The following is a 19,748-nucleotide window of genomic DNA, read 5'->3' as shown; positions in this document are numbered from 1 at the left end:
TGAGTTTCTGATTCAATGCTGTTAGTTGTTATTAGTTACATTTCCAACTACTGGCCTAATACATAAGTGTCATATATCTGTTGGAGAAGCCCTTTTGGTTTATACAAACACTCATTGCATGAGTAAATAAATGCATTGCAATAGAGTAAACCACAGACTGGTGGAAGCTCTCATGCAACAGGGCTGTTGCCGGCTCTGCAAACATTTCAGATCACATTGTCAGATTTTTTCAGCAATTTCTAAATAGGCAAAAGACATGAATTATCTATTGATGGAAAACTATATCGGTGAAAAATGTGTCCCATGCTCCAAACTTCTAGATTCTTATGACCTGTCCACTGGAGAGAGTTATGGCAAAGTTCCAGACAGTGGACCAGAAGAGGTGAGATATTTGTCTCTATGTTTTTTTCCTCAGTTTCAACATAAAGATGTTCATTTTCAAGTACAAATACATTATGCATCTCTGCAGATCTAATACTTGGAAAATGTATATAATCTGGAACATACACATAAGTGAGCATTTTAATAATGGTGTCAATTGTAAAAATTTCACAGCAGTTTCACCTTTAAAAAATATGTAACCCGACACAATTAATTGGCTGAAGACACAAATTCCAAGTAAGTTGGTTTGCTGAGCCGGTTGATGTACCTTTGGTCCCATTTACTTTTCACAGGTCATAAAAACAAAAGAAATCTAGTGGGCCTCGAGGTCCATTTGATAAATATTAAACCAAAGTAAGCTGCGTCTCACACCGCAAGAAGTCATGAGGGTCAGTGGAACAGAAGAAAAGGACTAGATTTGGGCATGTTTGTGTTATATTATATGCTGCATGTTATTTGATGAATAGGACAAATTGGAAGACACCACCTTAATTCAACTTAAAGTGCTTAAGTATTTATACTTTTCTGAAAATAAGGTCATGGGCTTTGCATAACTTTATTTTTTTTTTAGACACAAGTTTACACAACATCCTACCAACTACTAGTATAAAGCAAGACACCAAACAACTTGTGAAATATGCTCATCTGAAAGGCCACCCCCCCACCTTACAGTCTTCTGTAGTCCTAATAAGTGCAAATAACTAGAACTAATAAGGTGTCAATTAAATTACATTCAGAAGGTTCCAGATGTTTAGATGAAAATCATTCAGAGAACTGAGACACTTAAGCTATCTATCCTGTAAATACTATAGTATATCAAAATACATAATATTACCATCACTTTACTATGGTACTGTCACAGCTGGCTTTTTTTTTTAGGTCACAGTGAGAAACTTTAACAATTTCATGTGAATCCTTAGATGCTTAAAAATGTAAAAATGCTGCTCTAAAAGTCACCAGAAACAAATTGTAAAAAAAAAAAAAAAAGAAAATGAAAAAAGATACCCTCACCCCCTAATGTTTTGGCCTCAGCTCTTGAAGTTTTGAAATCCTAGAGACATCTCTTGATATTGACAATGCTGATGCTGTGACATTACAAACAATCCCCATGAAGCAGATCTAGGCATGTGGAAGCTGGGGCGGAGGAGGGTTTCAGAGACAACTCTTTTAGCACGCTGCAAAGAAACCAGCTTATCAGCAAAACTGAGCCATTTATATGTTAACAAATAGAGATTCAATTTGATCGGCTACCCGATAACAAGCCACAGGACCAATCTGCTTACACCATGCGATCCAATTGGTTTAACATGTAACATGCAAGTGAGCCAGTTGGCTAACAGATAACAGATTATTTTACTTTGATAAGTCAAAGATCCTATCAGTTTATCCCAAATAGGAGTTGCATGGCTGAACTTTGCTATACGTATCTTGGCGGACTAGTACCAAGACTTGCTCCTGCTAGAAAATACACATACATACTGAGTTGGCATTTGAACATGCTAGCTAGTGTATGCTAACTAGGTAATGCTAATTAACAAAATTTCTATGTGTGCCTCCGCTTACGCCACAGAGAGTTGCATGGCTGAATTTTGGATATTTTTCCAGACTAACCACTGGGCTCTACCATGAGGATTCAAATCGTTGCTGGACTGTTTATTGGCTCTGGTCTCCATAAGCAGCAAGACAAAATCTACCAATAGGAGCATTCCAGACAGAGAACAACAACCATTTTAAGCCAGTTAGAGTAAAACTGAGTTCAGGGTCAACTTGTGCAGTTGTTGGCTGTAATAACAACTTTAGTTTATGATATCAGCGTAACTCACCTCTGTTCATAGCCTCATGTCATGCACCCACTTTTTAAACTTTGACAGGTGAGGCACTGTCAAAAAACGGTCATTGCAACTCTATAATGTATCACACATGCTTGACAATTTTTACACAGTTAATACACTCCACATCACACTTGAAGAAAATATTTGAGACCGGAAACTGAAAAGAGGCGTCTGTTATGGTACACTTCTGCCTTCAGGAAAAACGTGGATAAGCGAGTAAACCCTTTCTGAATGCTTGTAGGTGGAAGCTGCAGTGAGTGCAGTCAAATGAGCCTTTCCAGATTGGTCAGCTAAAAGCCCTGCTGAAAGATCTCAAGAACTGTATAAACTGGCAGACCTATTTGGCAGACTAGAGGCTAGTGTGGAGAAATTTGCCCAGGCGGAGTCTAAAGACTGGGGTAACACTACTGTACTGTGTTATATCACCATAGTATAAGGCAATAAATTAGAACAGATACCAATATCTAGTGAGCTGGGTGGCCAATATAACCATATCGGCCAGTCAATCTGTCCAGATGATATATCAGTCTATCATTTACTATGATGACTGAACAATTTCTTTCAGTTTAAGCCCTAGTGTATGCTGTATTCCCTGCCACAGTTCACCATTCTAGCTCTTTTCCCCAGGGAAGTCTATAACATTCTATGAGCAGCATACAACTTCCGTTACTTTGCTTCATCTGTCTTGCATCACACTAATGTCTGTAGTCAGATGGGCCACCTGGGTTGTCTCAACTACACAATACGCTGTCCTGTAGGAGTTGGGTTGTGTACTTACAATTTTAAAGACCCTATGAAATCGAATAGAGTTATGTGGCATTTAGTCCAAATCTATTAGCTCTGAGGCCATCTATATGCTAGTGTTCTGTACTTCTAAAAGTTAACAAAAATAACCAAATTTAAATGTGTAAATCTGCCATATCACTCATTCGGAAAAACAGACCAAAAGTAATGACATGCATAGAACTGGGAAAGCAAGGGCTCAATCAATGCTCCCTATGCCATGTACTCACTCAGAACTGCAGAGCCCTTGAAGTGGGTACTCTGAAGGAATGGCATTACTGTATGTAATGGCATTACCTTTGCTAACTGTCTTGTGGAAGGGCCCTCTGAGAAGAGATTCATTTTCTCACTTTCATTTTGAACGAGCTTTTGAGTGGCATCCCCTCAAGAAAGCAAAAAATGCAGTTTTGAACTTTGAAGTGTCGTTACCTAAGACGAGTAACAGGTCAGATAAAAAGTCCACTCCATGAATTGTGTTGTAAGTTAATCAAGGCACCAACTCCCTAGTGGTGGACCATCATACCCTAGGGGGCACCAGAAACTCCACTGTCACCCTTACTCACATGACTCACAAATTAAAAGATATTGGCAATTTGAAAAAGGGATGAGTCGTTTGAGTTGTACAGGCCAAACTTGCCATTTCAGTACAAAATATTTCAACAGAGTAAAGAAAACTTTGCATCTCACATAATTTAATGGGGGCTTTACCATAACATATGTCTAGCTGGTCTGATTACATGGTTTGTGTATTTTGTGAAATCACTTTCTGTCTGTTGCTGGTCTGAAGCCTGAAGAACCTACCACTGTACCTCCTGGCCTTTAAGATAGCCCCCTGCTCTTGCTACAGGAAACACAGCGGTGGCCAAGCCAAGTGAAACTATTTCAGTCTCTGCCTGGATGACGTGTCAGCCATTGGAGGAAGCTGTTGAGGGGCGAAAATACATTGGCTTCACCAGGGCTGGACTGGGAAGAGAAATCGGCCCAGGATTTTACATAGAACTGGCCAAAAGTTATTGAGTTGTCTTCGCTGTCTTTTTCTGCATATCGTGGTGCCATTTTGTGGTCCATTCTGCATAACGCGGCGGCTCATTTTATCTTATCATGGCCCATTCGGGCACCGGCCTGCTCAGTTCTCCCGATGGCCAGTCAGCCCCTGATCAGCCTCAAAGTGCGTCGGCCCACCGGGAAAATGCCCGGTATGCCAGATTACCAGTCCAGCCCTGGGCTTCACCATACTTGCCATATCTGAATTGTGTACATATTTCTATATATTATGTGGGTGTGTGTCTTCATGGTTTTCCAATTGGTGTGGTCAACACTGTGTTTGGTACGGCCCGCACGCGGGGGATGCATTGGTGTCCCACTCTGATGTGCTATTGATCAAATTTATGGGGAGCACAGTGAGACTGATAACTGAACATAGTGCGCCAGATTGTAAGAAGCTTTATTTACATTTAAACCCTGCTGTTACATCTGCCGATGCTGGCATGGAGCAATGCATCAGCACTACAGTACGAACCAGCTTCTCCGCTGGTCAGGTGATACACAGCTTGGTCAATCAGAATATATTTTTTAGTGTAGCCAATTGACATTACACTTGCTTTCTGTAGCAAAACAAATGAAAATACTATGCTCAAACAATCCAATCAAAATGATATTGTCAAAAAAAAAATAATAATTACTGTTTATATTTCTGAAATATAACAGGATGTCACTCACTGAAATAAACGTGCAATGTAAAATACTTTTTGAAATGTTTATTGTTACTGCACATAGTATGCAGCATTAAGTGTCTACAACACAGTATGCAGTAAGCTAATATTCCATTTAAAACTGTCTATAGTCAAGAAATGACTTCGTCTGCCTTGTAGTTCTGATTTCTGCCACACCGAGGTGCTCAGAATGCATTTAGTGTAGGAGCAAAGCATATTATGATCTCTAACATTTATTCTCTCTCTGTATTTCTCTGAGTTTTTCATCACGCACACACACGCATCCAAATATGAGTTTACAGAGCCCAATTATAATTGTATGATTTATTTAAGAGACATCGAAGTCCTTCATTATTTGTTAAAGATACTTATTTACCTCCCTTTCTTCCCCCCTCTTTCTTCGTTCTTCAATCTGTCTGTGTACCAGCAGAATCTGTGTTGAACTGAGCTTTTACCCAGAATTCCTCTCATTTTGTGGAGGCGACTCGTCAGTGGAAAACTGGAGTGCCCTCTGATCCCTCCAACAACAATGGAGCACTCACCAGCAAAGACCCCCAACAGAAGGTGAGACAATAACATGTTTACAATTTTCCCCATTCTGATGGTTGATGTGAACATTAACTGAAGCTCCTGACACGTATCTGCCTGATTTTATGCACTGCAGGAACACTGTTGGCTGATTAGATAATCACATGGATGATTGTTGGTGTCAGATGGGCTGGTTTGAGTATTTGTAACTGCTGATCTCCTGGGACACCCAGTGAGGGGCAGTTCTATGGACGGAAATGCCTGGTTGATGAGAGGTCAACAGAGAATGGCCAGACTGATTAGATCTGACAAAGTTTACAGCAACTCAGATAACCGCTCTTCTCAACCACTCTGTGTTGAGAAGAATATCATCTCAGAATATATTCTGAGATGCAGGTTGGCACAAGGGGGACCTACACAATATTAGGCTGGTGGTTTTAATGTTGTGGCTGATTGGTGTAATCAAACAAGTGTGGCATCACATAGCGTTTTCACTTTCTTGGTAGATTAATGCTGGTTGTGTTACTAGTTTGGACATTGCAGAAGCCCTGAACTGCAAGGTGCCTTCCGAGCCAAAGTCCTACAAAAACAAAATTCTCTCTAATTTTGTTTTCTCTCCAAATGTTATCTCCAAAAACTTTTGTTTACTAGATAACAATTAGCATGCGCTACCAATCTCATCCACCAGGTGCCACTACCAGGAAGTATAATGCTCATACATGCTTTAGCTTACAAGTTGACAGAATGTCTGTCTGTTGTACTTTATCCATGGATTTATAGTAACAATAGAAAATACATATTATACACAATAATAAGTAAGTTTTGATAACTTTAATCAAGACAAGAAAATAATTAATAGTATTAGTCTACGGATTCATGAAATCACACAATTTAATGAATATACCTCAGGTTACACGTTTCGTGTGGCATTCACTGTCAAGTGTGACAACGTTAGTTATCTCTGATTGTTTAATATTGTGAGACGCGATATGTAACAACGGGTGCTTTCAGACTAGACAGTGTCAGTGATAATAATGGGAAAGACAGACAAGACTGAATGACGCGTGGCAACGGTCAAAGACGTCCATATAGCGCATGTTTTCATAGGCCAACAAATTAAAAAGCACAATATCAAAATCAGCATCGAGATTCCCAATGGCGAAGGCCATTAAACAATCAGAAATAACTCCCTTAGTCACACTTGACAACAAATACCATATGAAATACATACATTTAAGGGATATTCATTAAAATTTGAGATTTCATGCATCAATAAACTCTCTAATATTATAGATGTTTTTTCTTAAGATTGCCTTGCTATTCTTGTTATTGTGTTAAATAACCATAAATCCACAGATGAGGTACCACAGACATTCTGTCAACTTTGAAGCATGAGCATTATGGTTAATGGTAGCAGCACATTGTGGCCAAGGTTGGTGGCGCATGCTAATTATTAGCTAGCAAACAAACAAGTTCTCATATGCTGCCTCTTGAGGAGAAAGTGTTTTTTGGAAAAAAGGAGAAAAATAGATTTTTGTTGTTGTAGGACTTGGGCAGGCACTAAAACACAATTTCTTTTTCTTCACCTTGTATTTTTCACCTTGCGGTTCAGGGCTTTCATAGGCCATTGTGCTAAGATGGAGAAAAAAACAAAAACACAAACTACACGTAAAATCAACATGCTGTTTACGAAAGTTAATTTACCCTGAAATCAGCCCCACTCAAGTGAATTACTGACAAGCGCCATCCCCCATCAGGCATTTTTACGTCAATTTAAGGGTGAAGAGGACGCCTAGATGCATTGCGGGGAGGGTGTGGACAAACTAACCCTTCCACAGCAGAATGCAGGTGGCTATTACATGTTGCCACCATCATTTCTGGGGTAACGGACTCCTCTGCACTAATGCAGGAAGAGATATTTGGTCCCGTAACCTGTGACAAAGAGGAAGTGAATTAATGCTGCAATGGTGTACGCTGTGGTTTAGCCACCACAGTTTGGTCCTCAGATGCTGGGCGCATGCACAGGGTTGCTAGGAAACTGCAGGCTGGGTTGGTGTAGACCAACTGCTGGCTTGTCAGAGATTTAAATCTTTCATTTGGGGGCATGAAAAACTCATACCACTTCTTCAGAGGTTAAATCAGTCATCATTAAACACTGAGCTGTACTCAAACACACTCAAGATAAAGCGAAATATGCAGGGTGAGTGAGTCACTGTGTGATTCATCTGTCATTTCAAATCGGTTTACAAATTATATAGAGGAAGCATTCAGCATAATCTTAGTCTTGTATGATTTGGAAAAGTTAATGAATCACAAAATACAAGTACTTTATTTTTTCGGTCCCTTGTGAAGTGTCAGTTTCTAAATACTTTCTCTTATCACAGGCAAATGCAAGTTAATGTCCATGAATCATGTAAACACTGCGGCTCTATTGGGCTTTCAAAAAAAAAAAAAAAGTGTTACGCCACTTGATTATCAACTTGGTCTCAGATGTTTTACCAAAAATACTTTGAGAGTGAAAAAAAAAAAGACACAAATGAAACAATTGTTGGCATACAATAAATGTATAGAACTAGGCAGGTAAAGTTTGTCGAGACTATTTGTTGGCTTGACAAAGCCTTGTCTGAAAGTTTTACAAAACCAAATGGAAAAGCACGAAAAAGGGAGGGAGAGAGAGAGCAACTCAATCTCTCAAATCCCCACTCACACCTCTTACCTGTTTTCGAACCACACTCACATGAAACCAGGCTTCACGCATTTCAGACAAGAAGCATATATAAGCACTTACTCTGGGCCATATGGTTTTAAATTTGCTTCGGCAACCCAAAATTTAGCTTTGGTGGCTGCCAAAAAATGTTAAATGGAAAAACCCTGATTGTTATAGTGATTGAAAGCATTTTAATTATCTATTAGTGTTTTGAAATTCACTTGTTTTTAAAAGGAGACTTTTCACTTAACAATTCCTCTGATGTAATATGTCAGAAGCATTTTCCATTTTGCACTGGTAACTTTCATCGTATCACAGTGGAGACACATTTAACTGCAAAGAGTGCAAGCAAGCCACTACAGCAATATGCTGGCTCATAACACACTTATATTCAAACAAGCACCAACCAGGGACAAAGATCAAGAGGGTATTTGTACACATGGGCTAACAAGATGAGAAGATGAGTAACACCTGGGACACAATTAGGGCAATGAACAGGAAGACAGACATAACAGAGAAAGATACAGAACTTCAAAATAAGATTCTCTTCAAACTTTGAACATAAGAGTCCTTTGGGAAACCATAAGCATGACGTGATGAGACACATATGAACATTCTTCAATGTAAGTCTATAGGATTTGTTCTGAGATTTGAGTGTCTGTTGGGCGAAAACCATAAGTGAGATCAGTAAGAAATGTCATAGCTACCAGAGTCAGAACAGTCTGAAGGTCTTTACTAAGTGTTGTGGATGTAGCTTACAATGAATAATTTTAGTCTTGGTTTAGTGACTTTTGAAAAAAACCTAGACCATGTCTGTAGCATTACAGTATGTTGGCTTTGTCAAGCAAACATAACTATTAAATTAATGTGGCTACCTTAGCTTAGATAATTGTGTTTTGGAAGAATTTGTTGAGTACATATTGAAATCTCAGTCTTCTGCCTGGAGACTTTGGTATCTTGGCAAATTTGATCACAGTCTGAGACATTGTTGAGATCACTTCTGAAACTATGGATTTGGATCATTTAGATTATCTGTGTCTTTCTTAGAAGTAGAATATTTAAGCAAAAGCCTACATTTTGCTCCACTTTGCTCTCCATTTATTCTCATTGTGGCCTAGAAGAAACATATCAGATTAAAGAGACATTATATGTGATTTTTCTGTCCTATGGTACACCATATGGGCACAAAGATTGGGTTTGGGATTACAGATTCTTGCATGTTCGTTTTCCACAGGGTGCGTGAATCAGTGTACTGTTTCCAAGAACTATCAAAGCATGAGTTTTACAGAGTGTGGGAAGTGACTTTCTGACACATAGCACATCACAAACACGTGTGCTTCTTTCTGCAAAAGCCCACTGCTGTTCTGTGCTTCAATCAGACACTCACAATGCGCTTCAGAATGTTCCATATGAATCAGCTCATGAGTTGGATTTACACACCAGTGATGGACACACGTGAAGATAAAACTGACCTTTTTAAAATACCAAAATATCAAACCAGGTGACATTTATTGTAAAGAAACAGAGGAAAAGTACACTTTTCAAGTGAAAGGATTTGAAACAATAAAATAATAGACCAAATGTGTACGCTTTCTTTTGACGAACTTGGTGAATTGGAACTTGTCAACATTTGATGTAATGAACTGCATCTTTTTGTGATTTTTGGGCCCATTATACCATGGTATTAACATATTACACCATAATTTTACCATGGTACTGCAACAATACTTTTTAGTTTAACTTTGTGTTTGAAAAAGGCATATAAGTCACACACCAAGAAACGTCGTGTGCGCCAAGCTCTAGTGCAGAAAAGCACAACGGGCAATTCATGTTGAAAGCTCTTACAGTGATATCTTGGATCTGTATTGAAAGGTTCTCTCAGTTAATTAAGGGCGTGTGCACGTTTGTGTGAGAAAACTGAAGGAAACTTGTGAATGTGTTCAGTCACGTCTCTGCGTGCTCACACACCATTTATACTCAAAGGGCAGAGCTCACACTGGCAGATCTTATTATGGGTTGACCACAGACGAAGACCTGTACCACCCTGTGAGCACGCATACTTACACACACACGTTCATGCACAACATTCTGAAGATACTACTTGTACTCATTCTTGTCCTAGACGATGATACCGGTCTTTGGTAACACTTTACAATTACATTTATGCATTTGGCAGATGCTTTTATCCAAAGTGACTTACAGTGCACTTATTACAGGGACAATCCCCCCGGAGCAACCTGGAGTTAAGTCCCTTGCTTAAGGACACAATGGTGGTGGCTGTGGGGATCTCGTCCACTACGCCACCACCACTACAATAATGTTGCATTTGTTAACATTAGTTAATGCATTAGGTATCATGAACAAACATTTAACAATATATTTTTGCATCTGTGCATCCCAGATGTGTATGACTTTCTTTCTTCTGCAGAACATAAATTAAGATTTTTAGAGAAATATCTCAGCTGTGCAGGTCCATACAATGCAAGTGAATGGGTGCCAGAACTTTTAAGCTCCAAAATCCACATAAAGGGAGAATAAAAGTAATCCATAAGACTCCAGTGGTTAAATCCATGCATTCAGACACGATATGATAGGTTTGGGTGCGAAAAATATCAATATTTAATCATTGTTTTTATAGCAAATTCTCCTCCCTGCCCAGAAGGGGTCGAAGATGTGCACAAAGAATGCGAATCACCAAAAACAAAAAAAGGAGAAAGTGAATGTGAAGGAAAAAGGATTTAGTATTGATCATCTTCTCACCCACACCCAGGGTTGTATTTTCCAGGTTTGATGGGGGAGGTAACTATCCAATTATTTTTAAATGGCAATAATCTAATTTTACAATATAATATAATATGAACCATAAGTTTTATTTTATATATTCTGTATACAGTATATATTTTACATTGTGTATATACAGGGTTTTCATATGCTATAAATTAGAAAACACAAAGAGGATGTGTTGTATGTATTTATGCATACACTAAAATCATCACACACACACACGCACATTATATATATATATCCTGTGCATGTATGTGTATATGTAAACATATTACATGTACAGATACACACACATAAACTGTACATACATAGACAGTATATACATTTAGTTTGCATTCTTTTATTTACCAATGCACTTTGAACTAACATGAACTAACTATGAACAATTGTATTTTTTTAAAAACTTACATTAAGAAAGATTAATAAATGTTGAAAAATATATTGTTCACTGGATCTAATGAACTAATGTTAACAATTGGAACCTCATTGTAAAGTGTTACCATTATAGCACACACACAAATACTGTTTATAGACAGTACATACTTGTATATGTAAATTGTATAAATTTGAAAACAAAAAGATGTTGCATTTATGCATAAAATTCAGAAAATATTGTGAAATGTTAATAACATAAAAGAAAAATAGACTAATACACAAGAACACATAATAAACAAGTGTACTTGCTCATAGTTTTAGTTTTGTTCATGACCACCAGTGTTAATTTATAAAACAATACTGATTATTAAAAAAAAACAAAATAATTATTGTAAAGCAACAGACATTTGTATGTGTCCATTTAGACAGCCAGATTAAACTATGCATGTAAACTTTCTGTGTGAACAGAACAGCAGGTCATATCAAAGCAATTTTCCATCAAGGCCCATGCTTGGTGGAGGGGACCTAATGCTCCAATGAATTTTGTTGACTTGTGAGAAATACGTCGAGTGTAATCAGGTTAAATAAACTCAAGGAAACAGAAGGAGAAATTTAAAAAGCTGCCTCTTTCACCTCCCCATCTGTCTCTGCCCATTCATTTATTTGTCTCTTGTGTGCGTGACCCATGAAGAAAATGGCAGAAGATCAAGTAGCTAATAAAACGTCCTGCAACAGAAAAAAGTCTAGAGAATATGTGTGTGTGTGTAATGTTTTGTCTGTACCACCCACCCTGTCAAGTCGTCAAGTCATTTTTAATTGTATAGCGCTTTTCACAGCACACATCGTTTCAGAGTATTCATTGTGTAGTTTGATTACATATGATTGTAAATTGTGTTTAACAATAAATAATTAGAAACCCAGTGAGCAAGCTGAAGGTGACTGTGGCAAGGAACTCAAAACTCCAAAAGATGTTGGTTAATGGAGAAAAATAACCTTGTGAGAAACCAGACTCACTGTGGGGGCCAGTTCCCCTCTGGCCAAACAGCATGGATATAATGCTAATAATAGTTATTTGTAAACTAAGTAATTGTTAAGGGCCAGTGTTTACACAAATATTTTGCATGACTAATGCCTTTGATACCATCCTGGATTAACTGCACAAGTCCACATAGATTAATTGTCCTTTTTTAGTTGGCTGATGAAGGCTTTTGTTGTCAGTTAATTGATTGTCTTTGTATTCCATTTCAAGAGTCTTGTACATCAATAGACTTAGGTGATGAAGGTAAAGATCAGTAATGTGCATTGCAGTTAAACCGGTAGGTCATTTCGTTGAGGTCTATCCTAAGTCCACGGTTCAGGCAGTGACATATGAAGTACCCCATGTCTTATGATTGGAGTTGGCATCAGTTCATCCTCTGAAGTGATGTGTGGCTGGCACTGGCTGCAGTTAATCATCATCATTCAGCAACACATAGCAGTGGAGTCCAACACGGAGCGGGAACGGAGCTGGATCTGGCCGGCTCTGGTGTGAATCCCGAGGTTGAGACAGGGAAACAAATGGAAAATATTAGCGTAGATGCCATTCAATTTATTGCAGAGTTATAGATCATGATAAATGTTTCTGGTTCTGGCAGACCCAACTAAAGCAGCCTAATTGTGAGTTGATGGATACATTAGGTGTATGCCTGGCTAAATAGATGAGTCTTTAGTCTAGACTTAAACTGAGTGAGTGTGTCTGCATCCCGAACAGTGTTAGGGAGACAATTACATAGTTTAGGAGCCAAATAGGATGAGGATCTCCCTCCTTTTGTTGATTTTGATATTCTAGGAACTATGAACAGGCAATCATTTTGTAATCATAATGAACGTGATGGAATATAGCAGGGTGGAAGTTAATTTAAGAACTGCAGAGCTTGACCATTCAAAGCTTTGTACGTATTTAACAGAATTTAAAAATGAATACGAAATTTAACAGGTAGCCAATGTAACGATGATAAAATTGGGCTAATATGATCATATTTTTTTGGTTTTAGTCAGCACTCTGGCTGCTATATTTTGAACCAATTTATGTTTATTTATTGAACTTGTAAGACATCACCAGCAATGCATTAAAATAATCTAGTCTTGAGGTCATGAACGCTTGAATTTTTTCATGAATGTTTTTTGGCATCAGCAACAGAGAGCATTCTGAAGTGGAAGAATACTGTTCTGTAAACACTGAACATTTTCATTTTCAAAGGACAGATTGGTATCAAAAATAACACCTAATTTCTTCACTGTAGAAGATGATGAAACAGTACATCCATCGACAGTCAAATTATATTTTAGGATCTAAAAGCACTTGAAGAGAAATACAGCTGTGATCAGATGATAAGAGCAAGTAATTTGTAACTTGTATAAGTGTAGTCTTTGTACTATGATGGGGCCTAAATCCTGACTGAAATTGTACATATATACCATTTTCTCTGTAGAAATGAACATAGTTGGGAGGACACTACCTTTTCAAGTATTTTCGACATAAATGGGAGATTTGAAATCGGTCTATTATTAGCAAACTTTCCAGGATCAAGCTGTGGCTTCTTAGTAAGTGGTTTGATAACTGCCATTTTAAAGTTTCTTGGTACATGTCCTAAGGATAGTGAGGAGTTATAAATATTAAGAAGAGGTTCTGAGATTACTGGGAATACCTCTTTTAAGAGCTTTTTGTTATTGGATCTAACATACATGTTGTGGCTTTTAATGCTTCGATAAGTCTTGTTAGCTCTTCATGATATATGACAGCGAAGGTCATGTCCGCCCTTTATGCCGATAGACACGTGTAGAGGAGTGGAGGAAAAAATTACACTATGAAAAGAAGAAAAGATGGTATTTCTGTGGAAATGGTCAGATATTTTAGGGCTGGTACACATTAAATTATTCTCATCACATGGCACTTTAATGATCTGAAGCAATCACGTAATCCATGCACCTATAATACAAGATCTGATTCACTCTCAGGATAAAAAAGAGACAGGATACTTCTCATTTAAATTTGTTGTGTTATTTCAGGCAATGTGAATATGGCATACAACTATCAGTCAGTTACTGAGCCAAGCTTCCTGGAAGCAATCAGACTCTTTAAAATCTTAGTATTATATATTTTTAACACTGTTATGGAACTCATAAGGTCTGTATGGAATTAGCTTCTAGCTCTGGCCCTAGAATGTTTATTAATAAAGCGGTTCACTGGGGGCTTTAAGACATTAAGGTATGATTTTCTGTAAAGCAGATTTGAAGCACTGTGTATTGCCAAAAGTGCTATACAAATAAAAATGACTTGACAAAAGTTTTGGCTAATCTGATGATGCTTTCATCTACAAATAAGAATGTAGTAGTACTCCGCTTCATTTACAGTAACATATAATAGCATATTTAAATCCATTCTGAAACCATATCACCCCGCAATCAAAAATAAATAAATGCATATTCTGTACAGGGAACTTCTTCTGCAACATAATTGTGTAATGACTAAAATGTAAGCTCTATGACACAATTGCAATGCCAAAAAGTAGACAGTTTGGGTCAAACAATTTGTGTTTTTGGGTATCTGTCTTTGTGTTTGTGACTGGGTTTGTGAGTGTTCACGAGTGAGGATAGGAAACATGATGTCTGAGCTTTTAAAAGTAGTACGTTACTACCATAATGTCAGGACACATTGACCCCTCACTGTATTTATTCAGTGCAGTCCTAGCAGAGTAACTACAGGTATAGTTCATCACATTAACTATGTACACATTGCGCAAAGTTTTACAAACCAGAAAGTGCCTAAATACATTATTGTCTTAATTTTCAACCGTAAATCTATTGTTTAATAAACTAAACCAAAGTGTTTGGTGAAATGTTTTGCTTGAAAAATGTACTTATGCTATATTTCTTTAATATACATGCCACTTGGTTTAATATTTTGTTATCTAATGCAATGCAATGCTTTGTTCTTAGAGCATAACAGTGAGTAGTGTACACCTTATGCCAATCTCCCAACTCTGGCGTCATCTTTTCATTTGAAAGTAAGATGTACTGACAGATACTGTACAGTCTTATATGAGACAGTCTTCCTCAGCATGACCACATTCACTGTGGTGTTGATGCTTACAGTAAATGAATTTAAGTGTTGCTGGATCCCTTTCTGCTGACTAGTGTTGTACAGCTTATCCAGATGGTCTCGCTCCATGGTAACAACACACACAACCACACATGCAGACACATTTATGCGTGTTGGTGAAATTGTGTTCCTCTGTTTGTGTCTGATATAAGATTCCAAGTGTGTGTGTGTGTGTGTGTGTGTGTGGTAATGAAAGAGACATAGAGAGAATGTGAGGTCACAATTGTTTTATGGAATTAAGATGTGGAAAGGAAGCTATCAGAAATATATATTTTATCATAAAAGTCAGTGAAATAAAAGAGACATTTTTTGTTGCTCAATGTAATTGTATCTGTCTATATCAACGTAAACAATTAGGTCAACAAAATCATTTTTATTGGTTAAATCAAGTAGAAATAGATCCTTGAGGTAATGTAACAATTGGAGGTTACCAATTTTTTCAGTGCAGATCATTTCGTTTTGAGAATTTGATGAGATACCATATGTTGAAGATATGAGATATGAAAGTTCATATGAAAAATAATCAACCTTTACTAGCAGATTTTTGTATTTTGGCCAATCTGAGCACAATTTAACATAGTTGAGATCTCCAGTGGAAACACAAATGAGATTACTGAGGTCTTTTATCAGGAGATAAACCTCAACTTAAGCAAAAGTCTTCATTTGCTCTTCATATTATCTCCTTCCTACAAGGTAAAAATCACTGATATTATGAAGAGATCTTTTTTTTTCTTCTTCTTCATGTATGGGGGTTTTCTGAGAATTATGAATTATTTAAACAACTGTGATCTCTTGCTGACTTTAGAATAATTATTTCAGAATATAGCTGAATAAAAACACTGCAGTGTCTCGTCAGTGTCTTGACCTGACTTAAACCATGAAGACATAATCAACTGTGGTCAATTTAGATTATACTGTAGTGTGATTTGCATCATCAGATAACTTAGAAGTGTCCCAAACAATTAAAGAGCAAAAATATCATAAGAGAGGCATTTACAATGAGACAGTTTATCACATGAAATAAGCATCTCAACACATCAATCAAATCCTGCGTCATAGTGAATCAGCACCTGAAGAGAGAAACAGAGTGAGGGCCAATCGCGCACCTTGAAACGCACTCGGTTGATTCAAAACTTAGTTATGGACCACTCATACACTTATGATGAATGGATATTTGTTCTGGATATGTAAACAATACAGACATTTATGATGAAAAGATAAGGCTTGTGCGTAATTCCTATTGTCGTAAGGGGAAGTTATGGCAGCGAGTTAGGTCGTTTATGATACTTCAAAGTGTATTACAGTTTTTCACATTCTCTAAACTGCAAGTGCAATTGTCACAACTGTTTTATGGGACATCACAACTCTATTGCATGTCTGTAAAATGTAGTAACCAAAACGTTTATTTCATGCTTCAAAACCAAGATGTTTTGTCATAAATTGGCCAATGCCACCAAAATGAAAAGTTTTTTTGTGATCGTGTGAGCTGTACTGGTCAAAACGTTTAGATGTTTTTTCACCATGACAGTCAACCCTAAAAATGTTTTTTATATAAAAATGTAATTTTTGTTCTGCTTTTTTGTTGACACTGACTGCTTGCTGTACTATACAAGAGTGCCAGATTTGTCTAGCTGAATGCTATTGTGTATCACACTGAGCTTTTTATATAACGATTTGAACAGTAGGTAAAAGATTATTGGGAAAAGTCAATATTGTACAATACTGTAGTACACAGAAAGAGGATATGCACATTTGTATGTAAATTAATTTTTTATTGAATAAATTTAATGTGTTACATTCAAACTGAAAACTCACATTTGTATGTCAAATTTTTACACATTTCTTATATGTAAAGTCATGTATATTGAACAGAAAATTGCCACAAAATAAAAAAATAAAAAAACAGCAACCCGAAACAATGAAAAAAAAGCATTCCATGTAAAATATATTTATGGCATATACAGGTATGTCTGACAGATTTTGATCATTGAATGGATCATTTTGCATGCGATGGTTCACACGATGAAAGAATATTTAGAAGTTGTGAAAAGTGACAATTTCACTGAGAATCTATTCATCAGTTTTGATCAGCAAGCCATGTGCATTTATTTATTGTGCAAATTATATTCAATTGTACTTACTCTTTTGCACACGTGCCAAAACACGTGCAATTTGCTTAAATGAATAAGAAATTCAAATCTGGTGTGAACAAGAAACTAATTGTTCAGAGATTTGAACTTAATGTTTTGAAAAAAATAAAAATAATTCTCATTAGAGAAATTAGCCAAATTTATTTAGAAAAATTGTAACAGAATGATAAGATAGCTATGGCATGGCAGATATGCAACCCACCCCCCCAACACACACACACACACACAAAAAAATGATATCATTGTTTACTAACCCTTGTGTTGTTCCAAACCTGTATGACTTTCTTTGTAGCCATGATTCAGTTTAATTGTATGGAAAAGATGCAATGAAAGTCAATGGTGACTGAAACTACTGCCTACTGACTGGTACTGCCTAAAATCTTTTTAGTATGGAGTGGTGGTGGTGTGGTGGACTAAAGCACATAACTGTTAATCAGAAGGTCGCTGGTTCGATCCCCACAGCCACCACCATTGTTTCCTTGAGCAAAGCACTTAACTCCAGGTTGCTCTGGGGGGATTGTCCCTGTAATAAGTGCACTGTAAGTCGCTTTGGATGAAAGCGTCTGCCAAATGCGTAAATGTAATGTAAATGTAGTTTCAAGGAAGAAAGAAATTCATACAGGTTTTGAACAACATGAAGGTGAGTAAATGATTAACAAATGTAAACTAGATAGGTAAAGTTTGTCTTTTGATGTTGGCTTGACTTTGTTTGAAAATGTGAACTAGTTTTTAAAGTTTTAAGTTGTGATGATAATACAGACATAACAGTAAGACAAACAACCAGCTAGCTACAAAGTCAGACTGTCACATAGATAGCAACCAGAGAAACCATCAGATACATTTTTTAATAGATAGATAGATAGATCCATCCAAACAGAAAATCAGAACAGTTTGAAGGTCTCTGCCAGGTTTGATGTAGCTTGAAAGCTCTGGGAGGAATTACAATTTGTCAAGCCATAACAAAAGACTTTTGATTTTTTTTTGTGAACTTTCCATTTAAGTTTCCCTTTTTTTGTGTAGAAATGCAGGCGGGCAACTAGATGTGAGACCTTTCCTCTGTTTGAATAGGTTGACAGTGACACACCTCCTTTAACAGTCCCTTCAAACACACACACCCACACACAGACACAATCCAAACACACAGGTGATTGACCTTGTCCTAGATATTTAGTGCGTCATTGCTTTATTTACATTCTCATTGATTTCCATTTCTTATGTGTTATAACACTTGCATCACAACACCATCATTTCCACCTTATCATTCTTTATTAGGTAACTTGGTAAATGACTGCTGCTTTGCATTGCTGACTTAACTTCATATCACTGGTTTATCCTTTACAGGTTATTAAATTATAAAAATATTTTTATTTGGTGTTTGGTGACAAATACTAGCAACAAGGGCAGAAAATTGTGTAAGAACATCGAACCAAGTCTAAATATTAGAAATCAGTGGAGGTCAAATTCTAAGGTGACCAGATTTTCTGAAATGAAAAATGGGGACATTTCAAGTTCAGTGGTCAATAGGTCATTGAAATTTCATGTTACTTAAAAAAAAGAGAACAAATCAGATTTTATGTATTTTGATCAACAAACATTACATATATATATATAAATAATTTTTTTTAAAGTGTGGTGCATCATGCTATATTGAATAATGTCTCAATGAAATTCAAACACAAAGTTGATAATTCTTAGTGCTCTTCTGTTTCATCTTCAATGAGTTCATTCTTTTCTATGCTATACAGATGACATTGTGGCATAAGATTGAACTAAACAAACATGTATAAACAATGAGGAACTATTGCAGCTGACTCCACAGCACAGGGGTCATAAGTGAAGAATGTAAACATTTAGCATCTAAAACATATTTTATTATATGACACAAAGTTATTCAATATTGTATATAAATGATAATAATTATAGTTATACTATTTTACCTAACTGTTTGCGTATCTCATATGGACCTGTTTTTCTTCATTACCATCTTTTACTTTGATCATGTCTTACGCATTATGCATTATGGTGCTCCTTTTCAGTCACTTGTTTCCCTGCAAATCTATGCTGTGATGTACTGACTTACTGTACATTTCTTATATTTTATTTATACATTTAAAATTTTCCACGTTATTAATGTCATATTCTTATTTACATTTATTTTGGGTATATGGTAAAACAACAAATGAGCAAATATGTGAGAAGGCGCGTTCTTTAGTCAATGTTTGACATTACTAGTGCAGGAGGGAGGGAGAGGGGATGGTGGGCCGATAGTGCTTATATACACAACACACACTGATTAAAGAAACAATTATTGATTTTATTTGTTCATCTGTGGGGATTAATTTGACTAAGTTTCAC

At 36.8% G+C, this 19,748-nt stretch overlaps 1 pseudogene; it reads left to right on the top strand.

The window, feature by feature from the left end:
• The first annotated feature begins 271 nt into the window (after window positions 1–271).
• LOC127628577 (2-aminomuconic semialdehyde dehydrogenase-like) overlaps window positions 272–19,748 on the top strand; it is a 37,413-nt pseudogene continuing 17,936 nt past the window's right edge.

This window comes from Xyrauchen texanus, chromosome 35 (genome assembly GCF_025860055.1).
Source record: "Xyrauchen texanus isolate HMW12.3.18 chromosome 35, RBS_HiC_50CHRs, whole genome shotgun sequence".
Lineage (NCBI taxonomy): Eukaryota > Metazoa > Chordata > Actinopteri > Cypriniformes > Catostomidae > Xyrauchen > Xyrauchen texanus.
This window is presented reverse-complemented; position numbering and strand designations above follow the sequence as displayed.